General features: G+C 48.7%; 1 long non-coding RNA gene across 2 annotated transcripts; it reads left to right on the top strand.

Annotated features, from left to right (window-relative positions):
* The first annotated feature begins 263 nt into the window (after positions 1-263).
* On the top strand, positions 264-16,599 carry LOC107518846. Of its 2 annotated transcripts, none has more exons than XR_004955247.1 (3): positions 264-7,123; positions 8,296-10,669; positions 15,222-16,599. It is a non-coding gene; the product is annotated as an uncharacterized LOC107518846 (long non-coding RNA). The 2 variants fall into 2 exon arrangements; XR_001598960.2 differs by having other exon boundaries at positions 5,714-7,123; positions 8,296-8,701.
* The last annotated feature ends 949 nt before the right edge of the window (positions 16,600-17,548 follow it).

Genomic DNA, 17,548 nt, shown 5'->3' with positions numbered 1-17,548 from the left:
AAAATTTAAAACCAAGAAATTTTACGCTGTGGACGTAGCGAATTAATCGTGGACTTACCTTTTCAGAAGCAACGAAAATGGGACCAGATAAAAGACTAAGGATCTCTGAGTGACTATAATTTGCTAAAATCTGGGCCTCTTTATGCCTGCCAGGTACTTGAAATTTTTTATCATTATTTCGTTGGGTTACAACATGCAAACAGCATTCATGTTAAGAGTGCGGGTTCATCAGAGAGAGAGAGTAGCCTGGTGATGGCCGAGGGCCGGGGGATGCGGGCAATGGGGAGGGGGTGTTGGTCAAAGGGCACGAGCTTCCATACATAAATGCTGGGACACGATCTACAGCACAGGGAATGTACTTAACAACACCGCGCTGTATACTTGCAGGTTACTGATAGACCAGGTCTCAAATGTCCTCGCCACACACACAGACAGAAGGAACTCTGAGGCGGTGGGCATGTTAACGGACCTTTCTGTGGTCATCACTGCACAATACATGCATATATCAACCCATATACACCCTAAGTCTATACGCGTTTTGCCAATTATGTCTCAGAACTGTTTTAAAAGCATAGGTACCTTGTTCACCTAACACCAATTTCTTAAAAAAAAAATTTTGTGATAAAATTTACCATTTTAACCATTTTGAGTGTACAGCGGCACTAATAATTACATGAACAATGCCGTGTGACCATCACCGCTATTTCTAAAACTTTTTCATCACTCCAAGCAATAACTTTACATTCTCTCCTTCCCCCAGGAAAAGCTCAGCTTCTTAACCCCAAGAAAATCTCTGTTTTCTTACCTACAACAGGAGATAATACAAGATTTTTAGGACCGTGAAATGAGAAAGATCCAGGTGGCTGGACTGAAAGAAGCTCACAAGTTTAGCTGCCGTTCCTCGCTATTTTCCTTAGCAGCAGAGCGGACTATCATTCTCAAAGGAACAGAAAATGACGAAGGGGAAGGGCATTCAGAACACGGCGGGAAAGAGCCAGGAAAACCGTGTGGTCCCGCCTCGTGTACGTAAGGAAGCGGAAACCGGAAAGGGGCAAAGGAAGGTGGCAGGTGATCTGTAAGATGGGCTTCGGTTTTATCGTTCGTGATTCTATAAGATAAAACTCATGCAGTTTTGTTGTTTAAAAAAACGTAATGATGTGCAAATGTACCCATACAAAGCAAGTCACTTTTTGATAAAATATGCATAGCAAAAAAATATACACTAAAAGTCAGCAGTTATCTTTGTGTGGAAAGGATATGAGACTGTTTTGCTATTTGCTTGTTTAAGTTTTTTTTTTTTTTTTAAGTAACGGCTTTTCTGAGGTACCATTTACATAAAACAAAACCTTCCTGTTGTGAGCGGGAGTTTCCGTGATGTTTAGTAAGCTCGTAAAGTCCTCTATCCCGCCCACCTGTCCACAGAGGTCCTGCACACCCCTTTGTCGTCCATTCTGGCCCAGCCCCTGGCGACCACTAATCTGCTTTTGGTCTTCAGAGATTTTCTTTTTCTGGACGTTTCATATAAGTGGCATCATACATTTGTGGTCTTTTGCATCTGGCTTCTTCGCCCTAGCATATTTTCAAGCTTTATGCTGTAGTAAGCATTAAGAGTGTGTTCTTTTTCATTGCTGAAATTATGTCACGGTACGGATATATTGTATTTTGCTTTATGTGTTCACCAGCTGTTAGACTTTTGGGTTATTTATGCTTGGAGGCTATTGCGAATGGTGCTGCTATGAACATTTGCATGCAAGTCTCTGCATGGACATGTTTTAGTTTCTTTTGGGTTCCTACTGAGGAGTGGAATTGCTGGGTAATATGGTGAAGTTGGGTGTACCTTTTTAAGAAGTCACCTTACTGTCTTCCAAAGTGACAGTTCATACATTCCCACCAACAATGTACAAGGGTGGGACTCCCAGCTTCTTCGCACCCCCACCAACCCGCGTCCGTCGTTTCTTAGCCATTACAGTGTGTGTGAAGTTGTGCCTCAGTGTGGTTTTAATTTACACTTTTCTAGCGATGGACAATGTCGAGCCCCTGTGCGACTAGCCATGCATGTAGCTTTGGTAAAACGTCCATTCAAATGTTTTGCCCATTTAAAAAATTGGATCGTTTGTCTTATGGAGTTGTATTTATTTTCTCTGAGACTGTGGTTTGTCTTTTTCATTTTTAATGGTGTTTTTTGACATGCAAAATATTTTAATTTCGATAACATGTAATTTATCAACTTTTAATGGATTGTCCTTTTTTTTGCCTACACCAAAGTCACAACGACTTTTAGGCGTATATTATATTCTAAAAATTTTATAGTTTTGGCTCTTACATTTAGGTCTGTGGTCCATTTTTAGTTAACTTCTTGCATATGGTAAGGGTTTAAAGTCATTTTTGCATGTGGGCGTCTATCCAGTACTATTTATTTATTGAAAAGCCTATCCTTTTCCTATCAAATTGCTTTGACACCTTTGCAAAATGTCAGGTTTTATGTCCAGATCCTTAATTTCGTTCCGTCAGCCTGTGTCTTTCCTTAAGCTAATACCGCACAGCGTTGATTCCTGTAGCTTTAGAGCAGGGGTCTCACCCAAGGGGTGATTTCGCCCTGCCTCACCCAGGGGACAACTGACAAAGTCTGAAGACGTTTCTGATTGTCACGACTTGGGGGTTAGAGTGCGGATGCTACTGGCATCTATCTAGTGGGTAAAGGTCGGGGACAGAGACAGTATTTATCGACTGCTTTTATTCCTAAAAATAGGTCACTCTCCTGCTTCTTTGCATACCTTGTATTTCTTTTTAGTGAAAACGGGGTGTTTAGGTAACATCGTAGCGACTCGATTCTGATCTGACGTCTTCCATCCATGGAGGTGGTGGGCTGCCACTACTGCCATTTATCCGTTTGCTGATTTCCCTGGACTAATTCTGTGGAGATTGTCGTTCCTGTGGTGTGTGGCCACTGCTGTCCCTCTGCTCAGTTGCGCATTTTTAAAATTGTATTTATATTTTTAAATCTGGCTTCCTAGGAGTCCCCGCTGTCAGCATTGCCTAGTGGTTGGCCAGTGATGTGTCAGAAGGCGTAGTCGGATGCCGTCAGCCGGTAGGGGCTTCCACCGTTCGCCCGCGGCTCTGTGCGTAGGTCAGGGAGCACGTAACGCAGTCAAGGTTCGGGCCGCTCACAAGCCTCCCCTAGCTTTCACTTCCTCCTGGGCCTCACGTGCGTTCTCTGCCTGGGTCCAGGGCCGCGCATCCAGCCGGGGATGTCTGCAGATAGCTGGGCTCTGCCTTGCTTTGTGCTCGTGGGCAGCCTTCCCACCCAGCAGGGCCCCCGGCAAGGTACACCGTGCCCGTCTCATTCCGCAGATCTCTCTCCTCGTTAAATTTCTGGCCCGTCCGCAGGGCTGTTACTTGTCCCAACCAGAACCGAATCCTCAAGCGCCGACCTTTCCCATTCATCTGCCATTGAGATTACTTCTGTTTCTAACAATGCCCAGGGGAATGGATTTTCCTGCACTCCACTCCCAATGAAACCATCCTGCCCAGCTCATCCCGCCCAGCTCATCCCGCCCCGGGAGAAGTCCGAGCGGGTGGAGCTGGATGGCAGAGGATGGGGCAGCCATAGGCACAGCGCCATGGCACGCTGTTCTTATCCCTAGAAAGAATGCTTCTTGATTTTTTTGCATGCCTTTGCTCAATTTCTAGGAATTTTGTCCATTTTATTCCTTTTTGGGGAAAGGATTTGCTCCTCATTCTGTCATTTGCCATCCCAGGAATAAGTAGAAGATGGGTGGATATTTGTATTGAAATTTCCCTACAAATTATAGCCTTCCTAAAGCTTTATTTTGTCTGCATGAAAGGTCTTTATCCACTTCTATCGAAATCCTGCTCATCTTTTGTGTTCTTACACAATGAAACTTTTACAGAACCTTCCCGGCTCCCCTTACCTCGAGCGATTTCTTCCACATTTGTACACCCGTCATTCCTGTTCTTACCTCTTGTGATTTATCACATTCCGCCTCACAGTCGTTTGTGGACACGCTTTTATCTCCTCGGCGGGACTGCCGGCTGCCGAAAGGACGTCGCCTCCCGCCCGTCTTTTCATGCCGCTTAACAGCTCCAGTGCCCGTCGAATGAACGCCTAGTCCTTACCCCTCAGTGATCTTCATCTCCTCACGCTGCCCCGTTAAAGGACGCTTACAGTCCGTTTCTCTCAATTCGGAGTTTTCTATTTAAACAAACAAACAAAACCTTAAAACTGCAGACACTGAGAAGAGTCTAAACTAAACATTATAAAAGCGGCGCGGCGTGTTGCGCAGCCTTCTCGTGCCGTCACGGGGGAAACACGGTGCTGCGGGTCACGGAGCGTCAGCGGGGCCTCGTGGGAGGGACGGGGGTCTCTGACACGTCAGGACTCCAGAACTGTCACCCTGCATCTTCCCCTGGATAAGCGTCAGGCCTCAGGCAAGCCGCTCAACTTCTGTGGACCTCGGTGTCTTTTCCGTAAAGTGAGGGGCCCGGACTAGAAAGTTCGAATGTGATTTATGAGATAATTGATGTGGTTATTATATATTCCACACGTGTTTGTTGAACTTTCACCTACCGTTTCCAGATGCACTAAAAAGCTTCAAGTATATAGAAATCAGAATAAAATCCCCACCCTCGTACAGGGTCTGGCCTGCTCAATGTTGTGACAGACGCTTTAATAGAGGACTGCGTTCTGTATCCCAGGGGCGCGTGTGTAGGGGGAGCGTCTAATCAGGCTTGCGTTTGGGAGGGGAGAAGATTATCAAGAAGGAGTCCTCAAGCAACTGACATTTGAACTGACGTTTAAGAGGAAGCAGAGTTTGAAGGTAAGGGGGTCATGAGGAATGTGCTGAGGCAAAGGCACCTGAGGAAGCCCGGAGCAGGAGCTCCAAAGCGCAGGTGGGGGGACCAGCCTGGAACTCCGGGACACCCCCTCCTCTGTGACGCGCAGAACAGTCCTCCCGTGCAGCCCTTGTCAAGCCGTGAGGCTGTGCTGCCCTTGGCCCGGGGGCTCTCCCTTCTGCAACTCTGGGTTCAGTCGTCCGCCGATGCCACTGAGCCCATGAGATTCAAAAGATGACTGTTGTTTAGGAAGAGGTTAAGGGGCTCCCCTGGAAATGTCTTTCAAAAATACTCATCAAAACTTCGGATGACTCCCAAAAAGAATGAACATATAAGGCACAGTGTTTTGAAACAGTTCAGCAGCAGGAAGCCAGAAATGCATGCCACCAGAGGGCGCTAACACCTCTCCGTGTGTCTTTAATCTTCAGCTGGCTGAAGTCTGGAAGGTTAAACAGGCAGTGAAACCTCTTAAGTTATTCCCTACACCCTGACTTCAGCCAACAGGGACACCGCGGCCCCTCACCGCTCGGGTGAGCCTGTGACTAAGGACTTGCTGAGACCTCAGCCCCGGGGCGTGGACCCCATTGAAACCAAGTCAGTGATGAAATGTTTGCCAAACAGAAGACAAACGTTGCCTTAGAAAGACTTCCATTCCCTTCCGAATGGGACCTCTCTTCTTTCAAAAAGACTTCGAACTAATCAGTAAAAGTTATTCGGAGATGAAAAATATCTCATCACATCAGAAGCTAGACGTAGAAAATTATCATTCGAACCCTACAGATTATTTTAGCTCCCACAGGACAATAGGTATATTGTGACACTTTATAAGTCAAATCGCCATCGCTCACAGTTATTCTTATGCAACTCTGCGTAAGTCCTTTCAGAATTATTTTCTTTAAACGTTTGTTGAACGTGGATGTGCCAAGGATTGTGCAAGGCACTGGGGAGACAGAGCCAACGATGATGCTTAACTCGTGGGTCTTCCAGGCTCGGAGAGAACGGACCGGCAAGCCCGACATCATAGGTGTGCGCTGGATGCTCCAGGCGCTTAGAAGAGAGAAGCCGCCGGCAGGGGGACAAGGCGGGAGGACGGGACAGCAGCGTGGTCGCCGATCGCAAGCCCCGTGTGTCAGCCTTCCGGTCCAGCGAAGCAAGGGGAGCGGGCCACACGAGCAAGGACAGGACCTGGGGGCCGGCCTCCACCTTCTGGAGTCGGCAGAGCCACTGAGCAGCAAAGAGAGAGCACAGGGGAATCCAAACCTTCCCAAGTCGAGCTTTCGGAGGAGGAGCATTTGACTGACTGAAACTCGAGGAATGAGACGTTCGTTGGATGCGGTAGGGTCTGCTGCCGCAAACAAGGGAGAGACAGACATTCTAGGAAAAGGAAACAGCATATTTAAGATACAGGGGCGAGATTGGACTTCGTCCCTGAACATGTTCATCTTGCAATTCCTGTTAGACGCCTAAGTGGACGTGGAGCATAAAGAGTTGGCTGTGTGAACCTGGCGCTCAGGAGAGCTGGGCTGGAGACAGAAATTCGAGCAGACATCAGCACCTGGCCACCTGGACTCGCTGAGGCCAGCTAGGGGCTCTCCCTCCTGAAACTCTGGACTATTAGTTAAGATTGGGAGACTGGGAGGTGGCATTGGGATTTCAGGAGAAAGCAGAAGATGCAAAAAATACAGGAACCATTTCATAGGAACAGGGGGCTGCGGAGGACTTGGGGGGCTGCCCCAGCTGTAACAGCCGCACGGCCAGGCTAATGACGCTACCTCTGGACTTCCTATCAACCCCGCCCCGAAAACAATTTAAAAAGCCAAAGGAGATTTTTAAAAGAGGAGAAAAGTCCTTTTTAAAAGGCATTTAATTATTAACTAAAAGCTAGCGAGGGATTGGTCCTCAGACCAAAACCTAGGAGGAGTGAACTCCAAGAGGCCAGCCTCTCCACCAGAGCTGCCTTTGACCCCAGGGCGTTTGCTGAGGAGAAACATCCGGGCCCCGACTTCCCCGGCTGTGCTCTACAGGAGCACCGGATCAGCCGCCCACCGGGATCCCCGGGCTGCGATGCCCGGGCATTAGTGGGACTCCGCCAAGTGCCCCATTCGGCACCGTAGGGAGAGGCCTAAGTCAGGCCTGTCTCGTGACCCGGGGGCTCGGGAAGGGCGGTTCAGGCCCGGGTGTAGAGGATCTGGGGTGCGCTCACCCCTTCCTCTCATCCACCGCCTGAAGCCGACAGCTGTGTGGTGAAAGGAGACAGGGGACCAGCCAGGTGAGGAGGGAGAGGAGGAGGGTGGGCTCGGGCCGGGAGGGGCGGGGCAGCCTGGGGTCGGGGATGCCACGTTGCTGGCAGAGGCCCTCTGTCCTCACAGGTGAGTCCCGGCCTTCAGCACGGCACGCACGCCCTCCGCGCCCTGCCCAGGTCTGCTCAGTTTCCTGGCCTCTTCACCCACCATTCCTGCCTCTCGCCTCCCGCTTTGCCAGCTCCAGCCTGGGCAGCGCAGGTGGCTGACGGGGAGGGGCCATCGGAGCCAGAGGGACAACAAATGTGCCTGCCATGTGGTCGTCCTCCCAGGTGGAGGAGGGGTCGTGCAGAGGTATCGCACGCGGGGAAGAGTGAGCAGGTGTATGTGGGTAGGCGTTTCACTGTGTGTGTGACCCGTGAGAGGCGTTACCCATGGTGGGGTGATGGCCTGGGCTGGCCCCAACACCCCTTCCTGACTGCAGCAGAGCTCAGCTGTCGGGGGCCTGCAGGACCCCTGTGCTCCCATGCTCGTCAGAGGACATTTCAAGCCTCAAAAGACGAGGCCAAGGGTTGCAGGTAAGCCCTGCACGGCACGTGGGGCCTGCAGCCTGCTTCCCCTCGTCACTATGGTCACCGAGGGCTGGCCGGTGTGGCTTTGGAGTGGTGTCTGTCAGCTCCTCAGTCAAGGGGCAGGAGCCAGCTCTGGCTGTTTACGCAAAGGGGGTCACGAGATGGACCTGTGGGGGCTCAGACCGTCTGCACGGAGCCAGCGGCACAGGCTTGGAGAGTGAGCGGGAGCCACAGACAGCCCTGGGCAGGAGGCCGCCTCCGGGCACGGCCTCCACTGTGGCGCCATCAGAGACCCATTCTCAGTGGGCACTCCGTTGCAGCTTCGGGCAAGGTTTCGAGCTTGTGTTTGGGGTGAATGGTGAGGAGGATCCGATGCTTACTGCAGCCCACAGAGTCAGGGGGTCCCTAAAACCAGGCGGGTCGTCCAGGTGCTGGCAAGCAGCAGCAGCAGCAGCAGAAAAGGCAGGTTTTCCTGTAAAGTCAGATCCCAGGTCGGGAGCTCACAGGTGGGCCGCTCGGCCCCGGCCTGGCTCACCGCCTCCGACCGCGGGGCCGCCGCGGGTGGACGGTGGTCGCCGGACGTCCCGTGGAGACGGAAATCCTCGCCAACTCAGGTTCTTGTCTTTCAGCCGGACGGTAGGGCCCCCGCGTGACGCCGAGCCGCGCCCGTCACACACATCCATCCCCCTGTGCGACGCCCCTCGCCAAGCGCGCGTCGGTCCCGTGATCGCGGCCGCGTTCAGATGAGGAGCCTGAGCCGCCTCCCCGTGTCCTTTGAGACGAGGGCGCACAGCCCCCCAAGCCCGAGGCGACGCCACCTCCGACGACGGTGACCGAGTCCACGGCGAGCCCGGCCCTGGTGGAGCCAGCCAGCCCGAGGGCCAGCGTCCCCTGCAGGAGGTACAGACCGCTGCAGCTCCCCCGAGCTGGGTGGCCCTCTGCTGCCACATCCTGGTCCTGCCACAGCCTGGTCCCCGCGTGCTGCCGGGGCAGGTGAGGCGGGCCGGAGCCCGGGCGGCCCACAGGGCACCGCAGGTAACCGAGTCTCAGAAGAACCTCCAGCTTCCTGTCCCGGGGCGCGGAGCAGGTGGCCTCAGTGAGGGGGGGCGGGGGGCGCACGTGGCCCTGAGGTCCTTGGCGCCCGGCCCGGGCCATGGCAGACGGGAGCCACGCCGGCCACGGCGCAGGCCCCACGGGGACCCGAGACCGGCGGAAGCCGCCCAAACTCGTGGGGGACACCCTGTTGAAAGGGCACCGGTGTGGCAGTGTGTGCGGGTCCCTCTGGGGGTCCAGGGCGCAGCTCTCTTCAGCCCAAATACCGGGAGGTGGCAGCCCCGCTGGCGAGGATGGGGGGCCGAGATGGCGCGCTTCATTCCACCCCTCTGAGGAAGCGCTTCCGAGAACCACAGAGGAAACCTCGTGGGGCCGGGTGCTTTCCCACGTGGCGAGCATCCGCCATTCACAAGGCACACGGTTCTTCTCGCTTCCTCTGGGCCTTTCCTCCTTCCTGCACCTGCCTCCGTCTGCCCGGCTCGGGCCAGGGCCCAGGGCAGCGGTGCAGGCTCAGCTCGCCAGGCCTGCTCCCCCAGGCGGGGCAGGCTGAGCCTGTAGCTTATAGGCAGGGCCAGCGAGGTTTCTCGAAAAGTACGAGCAGGGAGGTGGCAGATGCCCGAAGAGACCAGGGTTGCCACGGTTCCTGGTTCTGCAGCAACCTCAGGAGAGCTGGGGACGCGCAGGGCAAACCACCCACGCACCCGGCCCACAGAAAGACGATTCCGTGGCTTTTATCAGCCCCCTCTTAAAAGCAGCTGGAATTTTGTTTTTTTAATGTCGCTTGAAGGGGTCCTAGAGTCTGCCCTTGGAGACGATTTGCAAATTAGAAAACTGAAAGAAAAGAGGGGGAGAAGAGGGAGGGTTTTTTTAAAAAAAAATTCATTCATGCAACATTTGTTTACTTTCAAAGCACATTCTGTAATCATCAGTGCCGGGTTACTGGAGGGTTTACAAAGATCAGTTATTTTAGTCCCTGCCCTCGAGGACATATCACTACATGTCATTTCTGCTTTGAATCAGGAAAACCACCCTGGAAAGGGCTTCATCCCATCTAGGTTTTTTTTGGTTTTTTTTTTTTTTGGTCAATAAATTTTAAATCTGGTTTGCTTTGGCGGAAGTGACTCAGCTAACAATTAGGCTAAAAACACTTTCAGTTAGAGTTAGTGTGGCCAACATGGGTTCGATTCAACTCAACGGGCGCCGAGTGATCATCCGTTCCAGGGCAGGCGCCAGATGTGCAGAGGTGAAGGAAGCATAGCCCCGGCTCTCAAGAAGATCCGTCCAAACATAGCCCGACTGCGAGGTGGCATAAACGCCATGGAAAGCTACGCCATGCGGTGGGCAGAGAGCGTGAGACCACGCGGCTGGGAATCAGGACAGCTCCCCGAAGAAGGCGGCATTAGAGAGTTAAAACGACCCTCCCCAGCTCTGCTCCGCCTCCGGTCTACCTGTCCCGTCCCTTCTCTCTCTCCCCAGCCAAGTCTATTTGTTCGTTCATTTAGTCTTTCATTCAGACGTTCACCAAATACTTATTAAGCTCCAAGACGTCCCAGGCACTGTTCTGGACGCGGGGACATGGCGATAAGTAACACCGATAAAGCCCCAACAATGCGCCTGCATTCCGGCGGAGCGGGGATGGGTAAACAGACACCGACAGATGAACAAATGAGTATATCATCAGGTCAGCGCTGTCGTAACTTAAAATGAAACAGGGCGAAGGGAACAAATCGTGCAGATGGGGAGGGCGTCTGTGTTCCAGCCCATCTCCGGCGGCGAGGGAGGCTCCTCCGAGTTGGAGGCATCCGAGCAGAGACCTGAGCGCAGCAGCAGCAGCAGCAGCAGCAGCAGCAGCGCCTGCGGGACTCTGTGGGGGAGGGTGTTCCAGACGGAGCAGCAAGCATAAAGGCCCCGAGGCAGAAGCGTGGCAGGTGGCCCGATGGCAGGAGAATGGTGAGAGGACTCGGATGGAGGGGCAGCAGGGCCCACGTCAGCGGCTCCCATGTAAGGAGTTTGGCGTGTGTGCTACAGGCGGGGCGGGGCCTGGAGGATCGGACGATCTGATATGTGCTTTTAAGAAATGTTTGTGGCTTTGAGAACAAATGGGGTTGAGAACAAACTTCGAAAGGTCAAGACGGGAAGCAAGGACAACTTGTGAAATATTTTTTAATTTGAGAAACAAAAAATAGGCTTGACTTTTCTGATGCAGGGAAACAGCGGGGGTGGGGGGGGCGGGGAGTCAGGCTAGGGGTGGGGCGGGAGGAGACTTCAGGGCTCAAGTCTGGCTAGAAGTTTAAAATGCTTATTAGCTATCTGAGTGGAGATACTGAGCAGACATTTGGGATGCTGGGGTCTGGACTTTAGGGAGGAGTAGGCTACCCCGAAGGCAAATTAGGTGAGGACTAACAGAGTTCCTTAAGATTTGGTATGTGGGAAATTATTAGGACTTTCTTTGCCCAAGGCACCTCTGTAGAACAATGAGGGTAAAAGCCTATCGTGGTTGTGAAGGCAGTGAGTATAGATTGTTCTTTCAAAAGAACCAACTTTTGGCTTCCTTAAGTCTCTTTTTTCTTTGTTTTCTATTTCATTAATTCTCACTCTTCCCTTTGCCATTTACTTCCTTCTACTATCTTTTGGTTTTCTGTTCTTTTTGTAAACTCTTAGGTCTTACCTAATTAATGCTCAGCTTTTCTTCTTTTCCGATGCAAGTGTTTAAGGATGTAAAAATTTCCAAACATCACATACGCTACATTTCACAAGTTTTGATATGTGGTGGTTTAACTATCATTTAGTTCTGAGTCTTTTAAAAATTTCATTATGAAGTGTCTTATCCCAAAAAAGGATGCAATCACAAAGATAAATTTACAGCAGCAAACTAATAAAAATGACATACAGATTTGAATAACAAACAAATGGAAATTCTAGGAATGAAAATGTAACCACTGAAATGGAAATCACATTCAATGGATTAAACAGAAGATTAGACACGTTGAAAGAGAATTTATTCAGAATTCAGCAAAGAAATATAAGCATATGGAAAAAAATGAAAGGGAAGTGAGACATCAAAGAAACCATAAAAAGGCATAATGCGTCTGATTGGAATTCTGAAAAGAAGCTGTAGAGAGAGAATGGGAAAGAAGTGCTATTAAGGAGATTCCAGAAATGATGACAAACACAGATGCACCCACGGATTTGGGAAGCATAGCGTATCGCAAGCGGGGTATCTTAGAAACTAATCCATGCCTAAACACATCGGAGCGAAACGGCAAAACATCAAAGACAGAGATAAGGCCTTGACAGCAGCCAGAAAGAAAAGGCAGACAACTTAAAAAGCGCAGTGAGTATGACCCCTAACTTCTCAACAGAACAGAAGCCAGAAGATGAGCCATGAAGGGCTGAGCGAGAGCAGCTGTCAATCTCGATCTGTGTACTCAGCAAAAACATGCAAGACTAAAGGAAAAATATTTACAGGAAACAATTTTGAGAGCATTTACCACCAAGAGAACTGTTCTAAAGAGTAAATTTCAAGGCAGCCAATGATGCCAGCAGGATGGTATGACATGCATGCAGAGATGGTAAGCAAATAAATGGTAACTATAGCAATACACTCAAAAATGTCTTTCGCTGAGTTAAAAGGATTGTAAACAGCACTGTGAGTTCAGAGCAGGAGGAATGGAGCTAAATTCTTGGAGAGGATGGAAGGTCTAGCTCAACTTTAAGACTTTAGGTTAAATATATACAGTGAACTTTGAAAGTAACCATTAAAAGAATAAAAATAACATGCAAACCTTTCAAATGTGTAGAGAGGGGGAAAATGAAATAAAGGCAATAACGTGATCATTTTTGTTAAAAAAAAAAAGATGAGAGTAAAGAGTGACAGAAATCACCAGGTTAAATAACACGGTGACATGCGATTTATGCAAGGCAAGACTAAATGATAGGACGAGGACAAGTTCAGGGCCGGCCCCATGGAGGGGTTTAAGGAAAGAGTGACGAACGGACTTGCACTTTAGAAAGACCACACGGCATGTGACGTGGAGCGTGGACTGCGGAGGGAGGGACAGGACTGCAGGCGGGGCGGGCCTCGTTTAACCTGGGAGAAAGCCGGAGACGGCCGGGGCCGTGCTCCTCAGGTCCAAACGGTGGCCCAAGGCCTCCGATCTCAAACAGAGGCGTGCGAGCACTTCTCCCCAAGCCGGGTCTGATTTCTGGGCTCAACGGCAAGGCCCCCGGAGTTGCGAGAGGCCGGCCTGTGCTTCTGCTTACGAGTGGCGGTGGCAACACTTCTACAAGGCAGTCCAGGCCTTCCGACCCCGCCACTGAGGGGCGCGGTCGTCACATTGTCACCTCGAAAACCCATCTCTTGAGTTGTCATGGGAGGCTCTGCTGCCTCCGAAACAAAAAAGTAAACACTGGGGAAAAGAGAGGAACCCACCACCTCCTCTTAAAACTGCCAAGTCTGACGTTATTGCAATGATCCTTTCTCCCGCTCCACCAGAGCTTGGCTGGTTTCCCACCCCTGTCCTCACAAGTTCTTCACCCTGCACTGTGGGCGGAGAGACTGTTGTCGTATTAGGCGGGGCATGCCCTATCTTCCACATTCCCGTTTACGGAAGAGAGGACAGCAACCCAGAAATTGATTCGACTTGCCCAAGACCACCCAACAGTAACGCTGAGAATGGAGCCCAGGCTGCCTGGTGTCAGGCCAGTTTCTCTTTCTGCCATCAGGTGTGAACTTGTTTTGGTAATGAGGCAAGTTATGGAAGAGAAACTGGCCAACTCCAGCCCATATTTCCATCCACCCCCACCCACGAGTCTTCCTGCTTCTTTGTGTAAAGACCTTTGGTTTCCTTCCAACAAATAAGGAAATTTTCGAGATAAATATAAACCCCTGTGTTTAGATCTTAACAGTAGATTTCGCAAGCTCAAGCAGTGGAAGGCAGTTCCTGAGAAAAAGACCAATATCCTAACAACAGTAGTTACTGAGAGAGAAAATAGAGGAGGAAATCACCAAAGAAATAAAGAGAATTTCCCCAAACTAAAAAAACAAACGAACAAACATGAATTTCCAATTTGAAAGGATGCTCTGAGTGCCTCTCACAGAGGATAAAAACCCTACATACCTGAAACTGTGACATCTCTGAAGACTGTGAACAAAGAGAAAAATCTGGAAAGCTTCTAAAGAGAGTCGGAAGTGCCAAAAGCCATATAAAAAGGACCAGGAATCAGAGTGGACACGGATTTCTCAATAGTAACCCCGGATGCAAGAACACTCGGACCATTGTTTTCGATATTGTGTGGGAAAATGGTTTCCAACCTAGAATTTTACGTTTGGTCAAACTCTCAAGCATGGGGTGAAAAATAAGGGCATTTTCAGACAAGCAACGTCTTAAAAAGTTACCAGCTAACAAGAGACACAAGACGGCCAAGCTAGCATCGCTGTTTGGCTGAGGTCAAAACTCATCATCATCGAGTGAGCTTTTGAGACACATAACCAAATCAGAAATTTGATTTTTAAAGTTCGCTCGGTGTGTTTTTATGAAAAGTTTTAGAGGCCTATTTTAAAGTTCAGTATTATAATGCAGGAACAACAATCAATCAGCACTTCAAATTGCTAGATCACTCCCGTAGTCACTGTATTTGTCACACAAACGTGCTCCACTGAGGTTTGGTGGAGGAGAAAGCTGTTTTTAGTGTCTCCTTGCTAGCAGGGTGGGGGGTGGGGGGGGCAGGAGGGCTAGCTTATTTCCTTTTCAACTCCCCCTTAGAGATTTGGTTGCCGGTGAAGATGCTATTTGCTTGAAGCTGTCCCACAAATCGATGTTTTGTAACTGCTGGAATATTTTCATGTGGAAAGTTCAGATTTTTCTTCTCATACAAATCTGTGTTTCTTTAAACCTGGATCAACAGGTGTGGAAATAAATTAACAAAATTAAATTTCAGAATAAAGTCTTCTATAAATTTCCATCTGTATTTAAGATTTTTTTTTTTTTTTTGCATGCACACCAATTCCAGCATCTTTCTAGAGAAGAAAGAAAGGAGGATCTTTGTAACAGACATGATTTAAGTAAAAGTTGTGCTCACAAAGTTCATCATTTTGGTTACTTTTACAGCAGATTCTAGCAAATTAATTAATTTCTCTGCAGTCGACCGGAGGGTATTAGCAAATCCTTCTAACTTGGGATTATTACCTAACACATACAATATTTAGTCATTTTAAAAAAAAATCAAGGCACATTTTAATATGTCACAACTGCTGTTCCGTCTCGTTTGACCATCTCATATACGTAAATGACAAAACAGTTCCAAAGTCATGTAGTTTCCCTTCAGCCGAAGAATGGTGCAAATAGCCTCCTAACTTTATGCCTTTAATTCTCTTTAAACACGCTGCTATAATCACATTCTTAATCTGCAACTTAAGGATGTATATAGAATTTTTGCTTGTGATTCCTGAATTACTTATTTTCTTTACCATGATTTTTCTTTTTTCTTTTTCTATTGTCAGCCTACAGATGGGTTTTCTATTCTGCGAGTGTCTTCTATCAGTTTCATCATTCTCTTGGTGAGACTGTCTTCCTCTAACGGAACCATATAACTAAAAACCAAGAGAATAGCAAAAAAAAAACCTTACAGTCCCACAAACGATCCAGGTGTTGAAGTTATCAGACACGATTTTAAAGATCATCGATTAATATTTTGAAGAACAGATGACAAGGTGGAGAATTTCACCAGAGAACTGAAACTTAGAAAAAGAGTCAAGTGGAAATTACAGGACCAAAAAAAAACAAGGTAACTGAAAGTAGGTCTTACGCAGATGACTCCGCCTGCAGATATGACACGGCAGGAGTGAGAATTCACAACGAGGGAGACGGGTTAAAGGAAACATCCATGCCGGCACATGGAGAGAGAGAGGCGGAAAATATAGAGAAGAACCTGAGACATGCGCAACGGAGGAAAGGTCTAATGGAATTAGAGCCTCAGAAGGAGGAAACGAAAAAGAATGGGACGGAAGCAATGTTTTACGAGCCACTAGCCAAGTGAGAGACAATGCGTTTGACCTCACTTTTTTCTTCAACATTTTTTTATAGATTATATCTTTATTATGTCCAGACTGAAGGTGATTCATCGTGGAATATGTTGTCCATGGTTTTTGAGATTTTTCCTCCTTCTTATGAAATGTTGAGGGGACAAAGTATATTCTCACAAGCCATGACAGATTTTCTCAAAATACCTTTGGCCTAAATGGAGTTCAATAACAAAGAACTAAATGTGGTTTTGAAACTTCATTCTGTCCGCAGTGTCATGAATGCTAATAGATCAAACCATTCTATAATGATCTGAATTCTGTTTACAATCTAACCCCTATTATTATTCTTTTTGTGGTACTTAGCTTTTAATTAATATTTTTGGTTCAAAAAGTTCTTGGTAAAATTATCTAACCAACCCATTCTATTATACTCTTAATATTAACTAATAATCTATTTCCTATATATTCAACTACTACAATGGTTTTCATAATTGTCTGTGCATTAGTTATTTTGCATAACTAATCATGGTAGCATTTCAGTTTTGCAATATTAGACATACATTTATATTAAACTTATTTATAGAATTAAAACATATAGAGTACACACAGAGATTCTCACTCCACAATATATCTAAACTGATTACTTATATTCGAAGGTGAATATTCTAATATTAATGACAATCTGAATGGCATGACATTCATATTACTGACATTTTACACTAATTAGATGTGATAGTGACTCCGAAGCCCGTACGATTATTCATCATCACAAACTCACGCATGCCGGGAATTATGTTGAAATATTGCAAGGCTGGGGCTTAATACTGAGGCCAAAATTAAACCAGTATGCACCCAACGCACACTATGTCCCATTTCTTAGGTCCTCTACCAAAATTAAGGTGTAAATCGAAAAAGAAGCAAGTGTGAAATTCAGGAAACGAGAATTCCAAACTAACGGAGGGTGAAGAAAATCTCCTAATGAAGGTAAAGTGATATTTTGGGACAGCAGCTGTACAACAGGTTTAGCTGGTGACCAGTTCTGGTGGACAGGTCAAAGGATCCGGGGAAGTTGAAAGTGACAGAATGCCTGACGAGTTCGAGCGACCGAGGGGAGACACAGACGGAGAGAGGGGAGCTGAGGGTGCCTTCGTGATTCGCATGTGGGAAATCGTGTCAGACAAAAACTCCGTGAGCCCCTTCCAGCCGTTCCTGCAGCTCGGCCAACCAGCCAGCCCCCCGGAGTCTGTGTCCGCTCGGCACGTCCAGGGTTGGAGGACGCAGTGCCGCGGGGCGCGGGATCTGCTCTCCCGCGTGGGCAGCCCGCGAAGGGACCGGACAGTGCGATGCGGGAGTGCCGGGGAGCGAATTCGCGTGGAGCGAACGTTACCCAAGGAGAAACCAGAGCCAAGAAGGAGGCAGGTGGATAAATCCTCTTCCCTTCGTCCCTCCCAGAGAGGACACCGGAGCCCGGCTGAACCGCGCAGCTCACCTGGAGAAATCTCAGGTACGGATGAACATACCTTGCCAAGCAACCTGCCGTGGCTCTTGGTGGCTCCTGCGTCACAAGCGTGGTGACATGCCACTTTGCTTCGCTTCCCACCGTTCCTGGCCTCCTTCCCTTTCTTTCGTCCTCACTGACCCAGCTCTGCACCTCCCAAGTCAAGTTTAAGCACCTTAATTTCTACTTCGAACTCTGTTTTGGGGCGGGGGGCATCTGGGCTAAGATGAAAACCGAACAGCTGTTCGGCAAGAAATTTAAATGAAAACAAAAAGGACTGCAAGAAGGGAACCATGATCACAGTACA

This window comes from Rousettus aegyptiacus, unplaced genomic scaffold (assembly GCF_014176215.1).
Source record: "Rousettus aegyptiacus isolate mRouAeg1 unplaced genomic scaffold, mRouAeg1.p scaffold_m13_p_17, whole genome shotgun sequence".
Classification (NCBI taxonomy): domain Eukaryota; kingdom Metazoa; phylum Chordata; class Mammalia; order Chiroptera; family Pteropodidae; genus Rousettus; species Rousettus aegyptiacus.
This window is presented reverse-complemented; position numbering and strand designations above follow the sequence as displayed.